Consider the following 18,452-nt stretch of genomic DNA (forward strand, 5'->3'; position numbering starts at 1 on the left):
GTAATATTTTTAAAATTGTATAACTGCCATAATTTTTCTGGACCTCAGGAAGAGTATCTGCTGCCTTGGCAGGAACTAATGGGGATCCATAATACACCCCAGGAAGAGTAGCTGATGTCTTGGCAGGAACTAATGGGGATCCATAATAAACCCCAGGAAGAGTAGCTGCTGCCTTGGCAGGAACTAATGGGGATCCATAATAAACCCCAGGAAGAGAAGCTGCTGCCTTGGCAGGAACTAATGGGGATCCATAATAATCCTCAGGAAGAGTAGCTGATGTCTTGGCAGGAACTAATGGGGATCCATAATAAACCCCAGGAAGAGAAGCTGCTGCCTTGGCAGGAACTAATGGGGATCCATAATAAACCCCAGGAAGAGTAGCTGCTGCCTTGGCAGGAACTAATGGGGATCCATAATAAATACAAATACAAATACAGAACTAGGCTGTAGAGCCACAGAGCTAGGCTGTAGAGCCACAGAGCTAGGCTGTAGAGCCACAGAGCTAGGCTGTAGAGCCACAGAGCTAGGCTGTAGAGCCACAGAGCTAGGCTGTAGAGCCACAGAGCTAGGCTGTAGAGTCACAGAGCTAGGCTGTAGAGCCACAGAGATAGGCGGTAGAGCCACAGAGCTAGGCTGTAGAGCCACAGAGCTAGGCTGTAGAGCCACAGAGATAGGCTGTAGAGTCACAGAGCTAGGCTGTAGAGTCACAGAGCTAGGCTATAGAGTCACAGAGCTAGGCTGTAGAGCCACAGAGCTAGGCTATAGAGCCACAGAGCTAGGCTGTAGAGCCACAGAGCTAGGCGGTAGAGTCACAGAGCTAGGCTGTAGAGCCACAGAGCTAGGCTGTAGAGCCACAGAGCTAGGCGGTAGAGTCACAGAGCTAGGCGGTAGAGTCACAGAGCTAGGCTGTAGAGCCACAGAGCTAGGCTATAGAGTCACAGAGCTAGGCTGTAGAGCCACAGAGCTAGGCGGTAGAGCCACAGAGCTAGGCTGTAGAGTCACAGAGCTAGGCTGTAGAGCCACAGAGCTAGGCTGTAGAGTCACAGAGCTAGGCTGTAGAGCCACAGAGATAGGCTGTAGAGTCACAGAGATAGGCTGTAGAGCCACAGAGATAGGCGGTAGAGTCACAGAGCTAGGCGGTAGAGTCACAGAGCTAGGCTGTAGAGCCACAGAGCTAGGCTGTAGAGTCACAGAGCTAGGCTGTAGAGTCACAGAACTAGGCTATAGAGCCACAGAGCTAGGCTGTAGAGCCACAGAGCTAGGCTGTAGAGCCACAGAGCTAGGCTATAGAGTCACAGAGCTAGGCTATAGAGTCACAGAGCTAGGCTGTAGAGTCACAGAACTAGGCTATAGAGCCACAGAGCTAGGCTGTAGAGCCACAGAGCTAGGCTGTAGAGCCACAGAGCTAGGCTGTAGAGTCACAGAGCTAGGCTGTAGAGCCACAGAGCTAGGCTGTAGAGTCACAGAGCTAGGCTGTAGAGTCACAGAGCTAGGCTGTAGAGCCACAGAGCTAGGCTGTAGAGCCACAGAGCTAGGCTGTAGAGCCACAGAGCTAGGCTGTAGAGCCACAGAGCTAGGCTGTAGAGCCACAGAGCTAGGCTGTAGAGTCACAGAGCTAGGCTGTAGAGCCACAGAGCTAGGCTGTAGAGCCACAGAGCTAGGCTGTAGAGTCACAGAGCTAGGCTGTAGAGTCACAGAGCTAGGCTGTAGAGTCACAGAGCTAGGCTGTAGAGCCACAGAGCTAGGCTGTAGAGTCACAGAGCTAGGCTGTAGAGTCACAGAGCTAGGCTATAGAGTCACATAGAAAGAGAGCCACTGTCAAGTCAACTAGTGGACTCTGACACACACTCACCCACAGTTACTTCTGAAAGGTTCCAAAAAACGAATTACTCTTGACTTTACATTAAAAAGGTATCCATCAATCTTTATTTTATCTATGGGAGATGGAGATGTTGATAATTTGTCTCTGTGATAAAGGAAAGGCTGTCAGCCTATTCTTCATGATATGTACAGTAATTATGGATGAGAAAAGTTAAATAGGTTTTTTTTTTCTTCCTTTCACATGCCTGCTTTCAGAGGAACTCTCATCTCAGCATTCTTATTAGAGATGTATCTCTCTGAAAAGCTCTGTATGGTTTTCTCTCCGGCCATCCGCTGTATCTCGCCTTTGTTGGCATTAACAAGCCAACGAACCAAAAAGGGGATCTTTTCAACAGGTACAAAGTTTTCTTTCTTGTAATTAACTGAATTCAAGCACTCAGTGGTTCGCCAAAATGAAGAAGCCAAAAGAAGTATACTCCTGGAGAGAAGAGAGAAGAGAAAGGTGAAGATGTTCTCTGTGGAGCCGTTTAGTGCTCTTCCTGGATTCTATATGAAGTCCCATTCAAACAACATCTTCATCTCCCTCCTCTTCCTCCTCCCCAGCTTCGTCCTTTTAACACTTTGGAGTGAGCAGCACTGTACCTCATAATGAGACAACTCTGGGATAGGTAGGTTGGAGATCAGACAGACAGACAGACAGACTGACTGTCTTAATGACCAGTTTAAACACTGTACCTCATAATGAGACAACACTGGGATAGGTAGGTCGGAGATCAGACAGACAGACAGACAGACTGACTGTCTTAATGACCAGTTTAAACACTGTACCTCATAATGAGACAACTCTGGGATAGGTAGGTCGGAGATCAGACAGACAGACAGACACTGACTGTCTTAATGACCAGTTTAAACACTGTACCTCATAATGAGACAACACTGGGATAGGTAGGTCGGAGATCAGACAGACAGACAGACAGACTGACTGTCTTAATGACCAGTTTAAACACTGTACCTCATAATGAGACAACACTGGGATAGGTAGGTCGGAGATCAGACAGACAGACAGACAGACTGACTGACTGTCTTAATGACCAGTTTAAACACTGTACCTCATAATGAGACAACACTGGGATAGGTAGGTCGGAGTGCAGACAGACAGACAGACAGACAGACAGACAGACAGACAGACAGACAGACAGACAGACAGACAGACAGACAGACAGACAGACAGACAGACAGACAGACAGACAGACAGACAGACAGACAGACAGACTGACTGACTGACTGACTGACTGACTGACTGACTGACTGACTGACTGACTGACTGACTGACTGACTGACTGACTGACTGACTGACTGACTGACTGACTGACCAGTTTAAACACTGTACCTCATAATGAGACAACTCTGGGATAGGTAGGCTGGAGTGCAGACAGACAGACAGACTGTCTTAATGAATAGTTTAATCATGACAGAGAGAGAGATAGACTGAATGGTCTGTTTTGTTCCCCATGCCTCGTGCCCCCCCAGCCCGCCCCCCAGGTAGGCAGCCCGCCCCTCAGGCAGCCTGTTGAAGAAGGACCATCTGATGCCGATCTCTTGTTGCAGCCTTAAAGCCAGAAAAGCACAAGGCAGGAAAAGTAATTTTCTTCCAGCCATTCTCTTTGTGGCTTCTTCTTCTTCGTCCACTTTTCCTGTGTGCTCTCCTGAAGCTCCTTAATTACCTGGGTGAGTGGTCCCTCAAGTGAGAACCCAGGAGGCTGCTTTGTACCTTTCTTTCCCCCCGTCTCCTCTCTCTTCTTCTCTCCAAGATGGAAGTCATATTAACATTTCTTCTTCTTCTTCTTCTTCCCCACTTTCTCCCTGACGACGCAGTGGCAAAAAAAAAAAAACAGCCATTTTGTCTCACCACCTCCCAGTTTCCCTTCTGTCAGACATGATGATCTCGGGGTGCAACTTGTTGTACACAGTAACTACACTATATAGCGTACAGATTGGGGACAGTTTTCCAGTTGTTATACATTATCTGCAGATAATGTAGTTCTAGAATACGAACAATACATACAGTTAAAGGGGCAGTCTGCAGTTTGTTTTGGAGTAATACATGTATGATTTGTACCCATTGATTCTTCAATAATATATTCGTATAAATTCCTCCCCCTCCCCAATCAGATTCCCAAAATATAAGCCTGTTTTACTCCAATGTTTGTAAACAAACACTGTATAGCCTCAAAACATGGTTAAAACTATACTTTTGATATCATAAATGGCCGGTCCTTACATTCACAGCCCTGACTATGAATTTGAGAGTGGTTACATTTCTCCGGCCCCAATCCCTCAGCTGTTTACCAATATCCTCTTCTGAAATGGGAGGTTTTTCCTCCGCCAGTATATTTTTCCTTGAGTTCAATGATAAATGGATTCAGTCACCTTCCTAAACCCTTAAAGACACTAACCGTCAACTCCTTGTCTTTAGGATGACACATTTTCTGTGCTTTGTTCTGTGGAGAAGTTGTGACACAGCCCTGGGAAACGTACCTGTCCCTGTACTGGAGGTTATAGCAGGTATGACCCTGGACGGGCAGGACCCCGGACGGGCATGACCCCGGACTCCGGACGGGCAGGACCCCGGACGGGCAGGACCCCGGACAATGGTTTCCAGGAAACGGTGTGTGTCTCAGAGCCCAGAGTCTGGCTGTATCTGACAGATCTCAGAACAGATCATAGTGTCGTAGCGGGGAACAAAACCTCAAGCTGAAATCAGAGAAGCATCTCTGTTTCCTTATGCCCAGGAGTTACGCTATTTATGCAGCTCTCCATCATGTAAACTGACAGTGTGTGTGTGTGTGTGTGTGTGTGTGTGTGTGTGTGTGTGTGTGTGTGTGTGTGTGTGTGTGTGTGTGTGTGTGTGTGTGTGTGTGTTTTTTTTTCTGTGTGTCTGCATGCCTCTGTGTGAGTGTGTCGTGACTGAAGGTGCTGAAGCGTCTCTCCCTGCTGGCTCCACCTGAGGGTGAGTCCTCCTTTTAGGAGCCCCTCCGTGTCACTTCCTGCCAGCTCCTCGTAACACCTGCCAGACGCTGGTCCTCTCTGTTTATTCATCCCATCTGACACCGTAACAGAGAGCAGAGGGGGGGTCTTAATAACATCAGATCTCCCATGGCCAGCAACACAGTGTTTACGTCCCTAATGACACCCTATTCCCTATATAGTGCACTACTTTTGACACCCTATTCCCTATATAGTGCACTACTTTTGACACCCTATTCCCTATATAGTGCACTACTTTTGACACCCTATTCCCTATATAGTGCACTACTTTTGACACCCTATTCCCTATATAGTGCACTACTTTTGACACCCTATTCCTTATATAGTGCACTACTTTTGGTACCCTATTCCTTATATAGTGCGCTACTTTTGACACCCTATTCCCTATATAGTGCACTACTTTTGACCAGAGCTGGGCCTTGGTTAAGCAGCAAGCAATGCAGGTGTAGAAGCACGGTGGCTAGGAAAAACTCCCTAGAAAGGCCGGAACCTAGGAAGAAACCTAGAGAGGAACCAGGCTATGAGGGGTGGCCAGTCCTCGTCTGGCTGTGCCGGGTGGACATTATAACAGAACATGGCCAAGATGTTCAAATGTTCATAGATGACCAGCTGGGTCAAATAATTATAATCACAGTGGTTGTCGAGGGTGCATCGACCTGGCTAAGGCTTTCGGCTCTGTCAATCACCACATCCTTATTGGCAGACTCAACAGCCTTGGTTTCTCAAATGATTGCCTCGCCTGGTTTACCAACTACTTCTCTGATAGAGTTCAGTGTGTCAAATTGGAGGGCCTGTTGTCCGGGCCTCTGGCAGTCTCTATGGGGGTGCCACAGGGTTAAATCCTCGGGCCGACTCTCTTCTTTGTATATATCAATGATGTCGCTCTTGCTGCTGGTGACTCTCTGATCCACCTCTACGCAGACGACACCATTCTGTATACTTCTGGCCCTTCTTTGGAGACTGTGTTAACTACCCTCCAGACGAGCTTCAATGCCATACAACTCTCCTTCCGTGGCCTCCAACTGCTCTTAAATACAAGTAAAACTAAATGCATGCTCTTCAACCGATCGCTGCCCGCACCTGCCCGCCCGTCCAGCATCACTACTCTGGACGGTTCTGACTTAGAATATGTGGACAACTACAAATACCTAGGTGTCTGGTTAGACTGTAAACTCTCCTTCCAGACTCACATCAAACATCTCCAATCCAAAATTAAATCTAGAATTGGCTTCCTATTTCGCAACAAAGCATCCTTCACTCATGCTGCCAAACATACCCTCGTAAAACTGACCATCCTACCGATCCTCGACTTCGGCGATGTCATTTACAAAATAGCCTCCAACACTCTACTCAACAAATTGGATGCAGTCTATCACAGCGCCATCCGTTTTGTCACCAAAGCCCCATATACTACCCACCACTGCGACATTTACATTTACATTTACATTTTTAAGTCATTTAGCAGACACTCTTATCCAGAGCGACTTACAAATTGGTGCATTCACCTTATGATATCCAGTGGAACACTTTACAATAGTGCATCTAAATCTTTTAAGGGGGGGGGGGTTTAGAAGGATTACTTTATCCTATCCCAGGTATTCCTTAAAGAGGTGGGGTTTCAGGTGTCTCCGACCTGTACGCTCTCGTTGGCTGGCCCTCGCTTCATACTCGTCGCCAAACCCACTGGCTCCAGGTCATCTACAAGACCCTGCTAGGTAAAGCCCCGCCTTATCTCAGTTCGCTGGTCACCATAGCAGCACCCACCCGTAGCACGCGCTCCAGCAGGTATATGTCACTGGTCACCCCCAAAGCCAATTCCTCCTTTGGCCGCCTCTCCTTCGAGTTCTCTGCTGCCAATGACTGGAACGAACTACAAAAATCACTGAAACTTGAAACACTTATCTCCCTCACTAGCTTTAAGCATCAGCTGTCAGAGCAGCTCACAGATTACTGCACCTGTACATAGCCCATCTATAATTTAGCCCAAACTACTACCTCTTCCCCTACTGTATTTATTTATTTATCTTGCTCCTTTGCACCCCAGTTTTTCTACTTTGCACATTCATCTACTGCACACCTACCATTCCAGTGTTTAATTGCTATATTGTAATTACTTTGCCACCACGGCCTATTTATTGCCTTAACTCCCTTATCTCACCTCATTTGCACTGACTGTATATAGACTTGTTTTTCTACTGTATTATTGACTGTATGTTTTTTTATTCCATGTGTAACTCTGTGTTGTTGTATGTGTCGAACTGCTTTGCTTTATCTTGGCCAGGTCGCAGTTGTAAATGAGAACTTGTTCTCAACTTGCCTACCAGGTTAAATAAAGGTTAAATCAATAAATAAAGGGAAGAGGGTGCCATTTGGGACGAATGTCCAAATATTAAACGGCCTCCTTTAGGAGGAAGCTCCTTTAATGCCTGGAGCAGGAGGAGATAGCAGAAGGAGATAGTAGGAGGAGATGGCTGGAGGAAATAGCAGGAGGCTGGAAGAGATAGCAGGAGGCAGGAGGATATAGCAGGAGGCTGGAAGAGATAGCAAGAGGCTGGAGGAGATAGCAGGAGGCTGGAAGAGATTGCAGGAGGCTGGAGGAGATAGCAGGAGGAAGTAGCAGGAGGAAAAGCAGGACGCTGGAAAAGATAGCAGGAGGCTGGAGGAAAAAGCAGGTGGCTGGAGGATATAGCAGGAGGAGATATCAGGAGTCTGGAGGAGATAGCAGGAGGCGGGCGGAGATAGCAGGAGGAAAAAGCAGGAGGCTATAAAAGATAGCAGGCTATAAAAGATAGCAGGAGGCTTGAGACTTGCAGAAATCTCTGGAACATGCTAACATCTCTGACGAGTCTACGATTCGTATAACACTAAACAAGAATGGTGTTCATGGGAAGACACCACGGAAGAAGCCACTGATGTCCAAAAAAACATTGCTGCCCGTCTGAAGTTCGCAAAAGAGCACCTAGATGTTGCACAGCGCTACTGGCAAAATGTTCTGTGGACAGATGAGGAGATAGCAGGTGGAAAAAGCAGGAGGCTGGAGGAGTTCGCAAGAAGCTGGAGGAGATTTCAGAAGGCTGGAGAAGTTCGCAGGAGTACTTAGGAGGCAGGAGGATGTAGCAGGAGGATAGAGGAGATAGCAGGAGGCTGGAGAAGATAGCAGGAGGATATTAAAAGAGGATATAGCAAGTGGCTGGAGGAAAATGCAGGAGGCAGGAGAAGATAGTAAGAGGCAGGAGGAGATGGCATGATGAAATAGCAAGAGGCTGGAGGAGAAATCAGAAGGCAGGAAAAGATTGCAGGAGGCTAGAGGAGATAGCAGAAGGCAGGAGGAATTGCAGGAGGAGATAGCAGGAGGCTGGAGTAAATAGCAGGAGGCTGGAGGATAGCAGGGGGCTGGATGAGATAGCAGGAGGCAGGAGGATATAGCAGGAGGAGATAGCAAGAGGCAGGAGATAGCAGGAGGCCGGAGGAAATAGCAGGAGGCAGGAGATAGAAGGAGGAGATATCAGGAGGCTTGAGGAGATAGCAGGAGGAGATAGCAGGAGGCAGGAGGAAATGGCACAAGGAGATACCAGGAGGATATAGCAGGAGGAATTCGCAGGATTTTGGAAGAGATAGCAGGAGGCTGTAGGAGATAGCAGGCGACTATAAGAGATAGCAGGAGGAGTAGGCAGGAGGCTGGAGCTCTGAGCATCTGATATGACCCACCAGGCCAATATAAGGAGCAGCAGGTCTCCACCAGGCCTCCCCATCTGATATGACCCACCAGGCCACACACACACACACACACACACACACACACACACACACACACACACACACACACACACACACACACACACACACACACACACACACACACAAACACACACACACCAGGTCAATATAAGTAGCAGCAGGTCTCCCTGGCCCTGGCAGAAGGGAGGTTAGAAAAGTTAAACCCTATTAGACCACACATCACTGACCAGGCCAACTGCGGTCCACTCCAACTGTCTGTCCACACATCACTGACCAGGCCAACTGCGGTCCACTCCAACTGTCTGTCCACGCGTCACTGACCAGGCCAACTGCGGTCCACTCCAACTGTCTGTCCAGTGAAGGCTGGGCAGGAACACAAGGCCCCTGTCAGAGAGTGTTAAAGGGTCACTGCGTCCTTGTGCCCCTAAAACCTTACAAAGCCAACTATTAGCCGATCTGGTATCTACCCACCTACCTTCCCCAAAGACCAACATTTTTCATTAGATGGATACGGTCCTACAGATAGTGACCAAATCTGGGAAGGACAGGATGTTCATAAGGCGTCTTGTCCAGTTTTATGTCAGTCAGTCAGAGCCTCTCCAAAGGCCCCTTCCCCCACCGTGTAGCCATCCCTACATCCCCTCCTTCCCCCACCGTGTAGCCATCCCTACATCCCCTCCTCCCCCCACCGTGTAGCCATCCCTACATCCCCTCCTCCCCCCACCGTGTAGCCATCCCTACATCCCCTCCTCCCCCCCACCGTGTAGCCATCCCTACATCCCCTCCTTCCCCCACCGTGTAGCCATCCCTACATCCCCTCCTTCCCCCACCGTGTAGCCATCCCTACATCCCCTCCTCCCCCCACCGTGTAGCCATCCCTACATCCCCTCCTTGGCCCACCGTGTAGCCATCCCTACATCCCCTCCTCCCCCACCGTGTAGCCATCCCTACATCCCCCCTTCCCCCACCGTGTAGCCATCCCTACATCCCCTCCTCCCCCACCGTGTAGCCATCCCTACATCCCCTCCTCCCCCCCACCGTGTAGCCATCCCTACATCCCCTCCTCCCCCCACCGTGTAGCCATCCCTACATCCCCTCCTCCCCCACCGTGTAGCCATCCCTACATCCCCTCCTTGGCCCACCGTGTAGCCATCCCTACATCCCCTCCTTCCCCCACCGTGTAGCCATCCCTACATCCCCTCCTTCCCCCACCGTGTAGCCATCCCTACATCCCCTCCTTCCCCCACCGTGTAGCCATCCCTACATCCCCTCCTTCGCCCACCGTGTAGCCATCCCTACATCCCCTCCTTGCCCCACCGTGTAGCCATCCCTACATCCCCTCCTTGCCCACCGTGTAGCCATCCCTACATCCCCTCCTTCCCCCACCGTGTAGCCATCCCTACATCCCCTCCTCCCCCCACCGTGTAGCCATCCCTACATCCCCTCCTTGCCCCACCGTGTAGCCATCCCTACATCCCCTCCTTCCCCCACCGTGTAGCCATCCCTACATCCCCTCCTTGCCCACCGTGTAGCCATCCCTACATCCCCTCCTCCCCCCACCGTGTAGCCATCCCTACATCCCCTCCTTCCCCCACCGTGTAGCCATCCCTACATCCCCTCCTCCCCCACCGTGTAGCCATCCCTACATCCCCTCCTTCCCCCACCGTGTAGCCATCCCTACATCCCCTCCTTCCCCCACCGTGTAGCCATCCCTACATCCCCTCCTTCCCCCACCGTGTAGCCATCCCTACATCCCCTCCTCCCCCCACCGTGTAGCCATCCCTACATCCCCTCCTCCCCCACCGTGTAGCCATCCCTACATCCCCTCCTCCCCCCCACCGTGTAGCCATCCCTACATCCCCTCCTCCCCCCCACCGTGTAGCCATCCCTACATCCCCTCCTCCCCCACCGTGTAGCCATCCCTACATCCCCTCCTCCCCCACCGTGTAGCCATCCCTACATCCCCTCCTTGCCCCACCGTGTAGCCATCCCTACATCCCCTCCTCCCCCACCGTGTAGCCATCCCTACATCCCCTCCTTCCCCCCACCGTGTAGCCATCCCTACATCCCCTCCTCCCCCACCGTGTAGCCATCCCTACATCCCCTCCTCCCCCACCGTGTAGCCATCCCTACATCCCCTCCTCCCCCCCACCGTGTAGCCATCCCTACATCCCCTCCTTCCCCCACCGTGTAGCCATCCCTACATCCCCTCCTTCCCCACCGTGTAGCCATCCCTACATCCCCTCCTCCCCCCACCGTGTAGCCATCCCTACATCCCCTCCTCCCCCCACCGTGTAGCCATCCCTACATCCCCTCCTCCCCCCACCGTGTAGCCATCCCTACATCCCCTCCTTGCCCCACCGTGTAGCCATCCCTACATCCCCTCCTTCGCCCACCGTGTAGCCATCCCTACATCCCCTCCTCCCCCCACCGTGTAGCCATCCCTACATCCCCTCCTTCGCCCACCGTGTAGCCATCCCTACATCCCCTCCTCCCCCACCGTGTAGCCATCCCTACATCCCCTCCTCCCCCACCGTGTAGCCATCCCTACATCCCCTCCTCCCCCCACCGTGTAGCCATCCCTACATCCCCTCCTCCCCCCACCGTGTAGCCATCCCTACATCCCCTCCTTGGCCCACCGTGTAGCCATCCCTACATCCCCTCCTTGGCCCACCGTGTAGCCATCCCTACATCCCCTCCTCCCCCCACCGTGTAGCCATCCCTACATCCCCTCCTTCCCCCACCGTGTAGCCATCCCTACATCCCCTCCTCCCCCCACAGTGTAGCCATCCCTACATCCCCTCCTCCCCCACCGTGTAGCCATCCCTACATCCCCTCCTCCCCCCACCGTGTAGCCATCCCTACATCCCCTCCTCCCCCCACCGTGTAGCCATCCCTACATCCCCTCCTCCCCCCACCGTGTAGCCATCCCTACATCCCCTCCTCCCCCCACCGTGTAGCCATCCCTACATCCCCTCCTCCCCCACCGTGTAGCCATCCCTACATCCCCTCCTTCGCCCACCGTGTAGCCATCCCTACATCCCCTCCTTGCCCCACCGTGTAGCCATCCCTACATCCCCTCCTTGGCCCACCGTGTAGCCATCCCTACATCCCCTCCTTGCCCCACCGTGTAGCCATCCCTACATCCCCTCCTTGCCCCACCGTGTAGCCATCCCTACATCCCCTCCTTCCCCCACCGTGTAGCCATCCCTACATCCCCTCCTTCCCCCACCGTGTAGCCATCCCTACATCCCCTCCTCCCCCCCACCGTGTAGCCATCCCTACATCCCCTCCTTCCCCCACCGTGTAGCCATCCCTACATCCCCTCCTCCCCCACCGTGTAGCCATCCCTACATCCCCTCCTTCCCCCACCGTGTAGCCATCCCTACATCCCCTCCTCCCCCCTGTGTAGCCATCCCTACATCCCCTCCTTGGCCATTCTTCCAGGCTGTGAGTGAGGGGGATCTCAGTAATGTCTCAGCAGATGGGGTTGAGATGGGCTTTTAGAGAGGAGAGTGGTTTAGTCTGGGCGCAGGGAGCAGTGGGGGGGGGATCCGTTTCAGGGTCGATGGAGAGGAGATAATCAAACCGTTCCAGGTGAAGGGATTACCAACTACCAGAGGACTTCAACTGTTGATTCTATACCAGGGATTTGTCTTGTTAAATCTCTTCTTTCCAAAGAGACAATTTAAAGGTTTTTCTCCAAAGTTTTAATGCATGTTCCATATACCTTTTAAAATTAGTTTAATGCTAAACCAAGCATTCCGTTTAGGCTGGAACATAAATTCAGGAATGTGGCTTTAAACTGTCAGTTAGGAGCGAGCACAACCCTTTTAGTTTTCACCCCCACACCTTCACCTCCACCCTTCCCCAGACACTCCACACCTTCTGTGTTCCTCCTATTCTACTGCTATATTAATATCGTATTAATGAATTATAATTACAAGTGACAGTAATATAGGAAAGCACCTTCTCTACCCATGGTGACTATCCTCTCATTGTGACCGTGCCCTCGGCCCTGTACAGTAGACTGCCTTTTGTTCATGTTGTCGTAGGTCGTCCAGGTCACACAGGTTGGTGTCAGGATGCATTTCCTCTCCAACCAAGTGAGGGGGGTTTACCACAGCGCTGCAATCTGGGCCCACTTCTCAAGCCCACTAAACCCTTTGACACCGCAGTTTTTAATTAAAATTACATTACGAGTAATCAGCCGGAAGAGTTAGCCATGGAGGGAGGGGTGGGGAGGGAGGGGTGGGGAGGGAGGGGGGTGGGGAGGGAGGGAGGGAGGGGTGGGGAGGGAGGGGGGGAGGGAGGGGGGAGGGAGGGAGGGAGGGGGTGGGGGGGTACACTTCTTGATTACAAACCTGTGACGGATGAGTCTGTTGTCAGCCTGCTAAAGACAAGGGCAGGCTAATGCCAGGTCAGGTCTGGCCATGGGATTTGGAGGGGATGGGGAGGCTCCGGTCTGGCCATGGGATGGGATGGGATGGGGAGGGGAGGCTCAGGTCTGGCCATGGGATGGGATGGGGAGGCTCAGGTCTGGCCATGGGATGGGATGGGGAGGCTCAGGTCTGGCCATGGGATGGGATGGGATGGGGAGGGGAGGCTCAGGTCTGGCCATGGGATGGGATGGGATGGGATGGGGAGGGGAGGTTCAGGTCTGGCCATGGGATGGGATGGGGAGGCTCAGGTCTGGCCATGGGATGGGATGGGGAGGGGAGGCTCAGGTCTGGCCATGGGATGGGATGGGATGGGGAGGGGAGGCTCAGGTCTGGCCATGGGATGGGATGGGGAGGGGAGGCTCAGGTCTGGCCATGGGATGGGATGGGGAGGGGAGGCTCAGGTCTGGCCATGGGATGGGATGGGATGGGGAGGGGAGGCTCAGGTCTGGCCATGGGATGGGAGGGGAGGGGAGGCTCAGGTCTGGCCATGGGATGGGATGGGATGGGGAGGGGAGGCTCAGGTCTGGCCATGGGATGGGGAGGGGAGGGGAGGCTCAGGTCTGGCCATGGGATGGGGAGGGGAGGCTCAGGTCTGGCCATGGGATGGGATGGGGAGTGGAGGCTCAGGTCTGGCCATGGGATGGGATGGGATGGGGAGGGGAGGCTCAGGTCTGGCCATGGGATGGGGAGGGGAGGCTCAGGTCTGGCCATGGGATGGGATGGGATGGGGAGGGGAGACTCAGGTCTGGCCATGGGATGGGATGGGGAGTGGAGGCTCAGGTCTGGCCATGGGATGGGATGGGGAGGGGAGGGGAGGCTCAGGTCTGGTGAGTCATGTTTTCAGCACTTTTATTTCCGTGACCATGACTGACCAAAACTCGTTTTCTCATGCTCTCTAGCCTCTCTGCAGCAGACATATGGTGAGCAATATGTTTGGAACATTGAATTGCAATATCAAATTGCAATACATATTGAATCGTGCATGATAAATCATGATACAGTGGCAAGAAAAAGTATGTGAACCCTTTGTAGTTACCTGGATTTCTGCATAAATTGGACATAAAATTTGATCTGATCTTCATCTAAGTCACAACAACAGACAAACACAGTGTGGTTAAACTAATAACATACACATTATTGTATTTTTCTTGTCTATATTGAATACATAATTTAAACATTCACAGTGTAGGTTGGAAAAAGTATGTGAACCCCTAGGCTAATGACTTCTCCAAAAGCTAATTGGAGTCAGGAGTCAGCTAACCTGGAGTCCAATCAATGAGATGAGATTGGAGATGTTGGTTAGAGCTGCCCTGCCATATAAAAAAGGCTATTCACAAGAAGCATTGCCTGATGTGAACCATGTCTCATACAAAAGAGATGTTTGAAGACCTAATATTATGAATTGTTGACTTGAATTGTAACTGGGAAGGGTTACAAAAATATATCTTAAAGCCTTGATGTTCATCAGTCCACGGTAAGACAAATTGTCTATAAATGGAGAAAGTTCAGCACTGTTGCTACTCTCCCTAGGAGTAGCCGTCCTGCAAAGATGACTGCAAGAGCATAGTGCAAAATGCTCAGTGAGGTTAAGATGAATCCCAGAGTGTCAGCTAAAGACTTACAGAAATCTCTGGAACATGCTAACATCTCTGTTGACAAGTCTACGATACGTAAAACACAAAACAAGAATGGTGTTCATGGGAGGACACCACGGAAGAAGTCACTGCTGTCCAAAAAAACATTGCTGCACGTCTGAAGTTCGCAAAAGAGCACCTGGATGTTCCACAGCGCTACTGGCAATATATTCTGTGGACAGATGAAACTAAAGTTGAGTTGTTTGGAAGGAAGGAAGGAAGGAAGGAAGAAGGAAGGAAGGAAGGAAGGAAGGAAGGAAGGAAGGAAGGAAGGAAGGAAGGAAGGAAGGAAGGAAGGAAGGAAGGAAGGAAGGAAGGAAGGAAGGAAGGAACACAAAACACTATGTGTGGAGAGAAAAAAGGCACAGCACACCAACATCAAAACCTCATCCCAACTGTAAAGTATGGTGGAGGGAGCATCGTGGTTTGGGGCTGCTTTGCTGCCTCAGGGCCTGGACAGCTTGCTATCATTGACAGAAAAATCAATTCCCAAGTTTATCAACACATTTTGCAGGAAAATGTAAGGCTATCTGTCTGCCAATTGAAGCCCAACAGAAGTTGGGTGATGCAACAGGACAACGACCCAAAACACAGAAGTAAATCAACAACAGAACGGCTTCAACAGAAGAAAATACGTCTTCTGCAGTGGCCCAGTCAGAGTCCTGACCTCGACCCGATTTGAGATGCTGTGGCATGACCTCAAGAGAGCAGTTCACACCAGACATCCCAAGAATATTGCTGAACTGAAACAGTTTTGTAAAGAGGAATGATCCAAAATTCCTCCTGACCGTTTTGCAGCTCTGATCCGCAACTACAGAAAACGTTTGGTTGAGGTTATTGCTGCCAAAGGAGGGTCAACCAGTTATTAAATCCAAGGGTTCACATACTTTTCCCACCCTGCACTGTGAATGTTTACACGGTGTGTTCAATAAAGACATGGAAACGTATAACTGTTTGTGTGTTATTAGTTTAAGCAGACTGTGTTTGTCTATTGTTGTGGCCTAGATGAAGATCAGATCCAAAGGGTTCACATACTTTTTCTTCCGACTGTATATCTAGAATCGCAATAAATATTGTATCACCACTTAAGTATGGTGATAATATCGTATTTTTGACGTCCTTGGCAATTCCCAGCGGCACGCACACACGCACGCACGCACACACACACACGCACACACACACACACACACACACACACACACACACACACACACACACACACACACACACACACACACACAGCTGAGTGTTCCACCAACAGGTTGAGGCCACTGAGGTGTCAAGCCAGGTCGTCCCAGTATGGCGCATGGCTCTAATATTGTCTCATCTAGACTATGGTCTCAACTATACAGAACAGAGGGAGAGGAATCACATCTGGGAGAATGTTTCTGGGAACGTGGAGAAGTCTCCATACGAGGAGGAACTGTCATTTTACCCAATCAAGTATTGAGCGGTGAGACTGTTGTCCAATGACAGGGACAATAGCAGAAATCAAAGGACGCGCAACCTAGCCACAGCAACACCGGATATTTTATGTTGCCTGATAACTGTTTATGTCTGAACCTACAGCTGTTTATGTCTGAACCTACAGCTGTTTATGTCTGAACCTACAGCTGTTTATGTCTGAACCTACAGCTGTTTATGTCTGAACCTACAGCCGTTTATGTCTGAACCTACAGCTGTTTATGTCTGAACCTACAGCTGTTTATGTCTGAACCTACAGCTGTTTATGTCTGAACCTACAGCCCCCTGTCTGATAACTGTTTATGTCTGAACCTACAGCTGTTTATGTCTGAACCTACAGCTGTTTATGTCTGAACCTACAGCTGTTTATGTCTGAACCTACAGCTGTTTATGTCTGAACCTGCAGCTGTTTATGTCTGAACCTACAGCTGTTTATGTCTGAACCTACAGCTGTTTATGTCTGAACCTACAGCCTCTGTCTGATAACTGTTTATGTCTGAACCTACAGCTGTTTATGTCTGAACCTACAGCCTCTGTCTGATAACTGTTTATGTCTGAACCTACAGCTGTTTATGTCTGAACCTACAGCTGTTTATGTCTGAACCTACAGCTGCTTACTGTCTGAACCTACAGCTGTTTATGTCTGAACCTACAGCTGTTTATGTCTGAACCTACAGCTGTTTATGTCTGAACCTACAGCCGTTTATGTCTGAACCTACAGTTGTTTATGTCTGAACCTACAGCTGTTTATGTCTGAACCTACAGCCGTTTCTGTCTGAACCTACAGCTGTTTATGTCTGAACCTACAGCTGTTTATGTCTGAACCTACAGTTGTTTATGTCTGAACCTACAGCTGTTTATGTCTGAACCTACAGCTGTTTATGTCTGAACCTACAGCTGTTTATGTCTGAACCTACAGCCTCTGCACACACACATGATCTCACCAACGTACTGCTCCTCAACCAGGCTACAGATACCAAACACACACACACACACACACACACACACACACACACACACACACACACACACACACACACACACACACACACACACACACACACACACACACACACACACACACACACACACACACATATATACCCATCTACCAGTGGAGGTGACAGACTTGCTGTGGTCCCATTTTGCACCCAGCTCCTTGTCTCATGGTCGTCTCAAAAAAAAGCAGCTGCACGTTTCTCTTTGATTTCTCTCTCTGGTATTTTCTTTTGATGGACGGAAGAAGGGGAAGAAGAAAAACAACTCTGCCACCTTTCCTCTTCTAGTGGGCTGAAAGGAGACGTGGTGTTTAATGTTAGAGGACAGTGTGAGAACTGACGGCAGAGAGACAGACAGACAAACAGACGGGTCCTCTGCTTCTATCTGTTGTTGTGGTGGTCCAGGTGTTACATACTTACATATCAGACCTGTCGTAGATAGACCAGACACTGATACACAAACACCTGTGGGCCTCACATGAATTCCAGACTGCCAGTCTAGAGTCTACAATAGGCCTACACTTCACAGGTGATTGTGGTCAGCATCCAGCATGTTGCACAGCGGCTGTGAGAAGAGACTCCAGCACCACCTTGAATGCAGCTGTGGTCAAAGCTGAAGTACATCTAGGTGAATGTTGTTATTTCTATCGTATACCAAGTTTTTTTTGTAGGATGAAAGCCTGTTGCATGTCAGGTAAGCTGCCACTGTCATCTCTTCATTTGTTGTTGAAGACAATACATTAAGTTATTCACTTGGTAGATCCAGTCTCATTCAAACAGATCATTGAACCACTCTTTAACTTGACAGTTATGCGTGATGGACAATGTAATACACATTTTAAAGTGTACACGCTTCCAAACCAGCTGCCCACTGCACTGAGGATAGGAAACTCTGTCACCTCTGATAAATCCACTATAATTGAGAATTTCAATAAGCATTTTTCTACGGCTGGCCATGCTTTCTACCTGGCTACCCCTACCGCGGTCAACAGCACTGTACCCCCCCACATCTACTCGCCCAAGCCTTCCCCATTTTTCCTTCTCCCAAATCCAGTCAGCTGATGTTCTGAAAGAGCTGCAAAATCTGGACCCCTATAAATCAGCTGGGCAAGACAATCTGGACCCTTTCTTTGTAAAATGATCTGCCGAAATTGTTGCAACCCCTATTACTAGCCTGTTCAACCTCTCTTTCGTGTCGTCTGAGATTCCAAAAGATTGGAAAGCAGCTGCTGTCATCCCCCTCTTCAAAGGAGGGGACACTCTTGACCCAAACTGCTACAGACCTATATCTATCCTACCCCGCCTTT

Source organism: Salmo salar, chromosome ssa02 (assembly GCF_905237065.1).
Source record: "Salmo salar chromosome ssa02, Ssal_v3.1, whole genome shotgun sequence".
In the NCBI taxonomy this organism is placed as follows: Eukaryota; Metazoa; Chordata; class Actinopteri; order Salmoniformes; family Salmonidae; genus Salmo; species Salmo salar.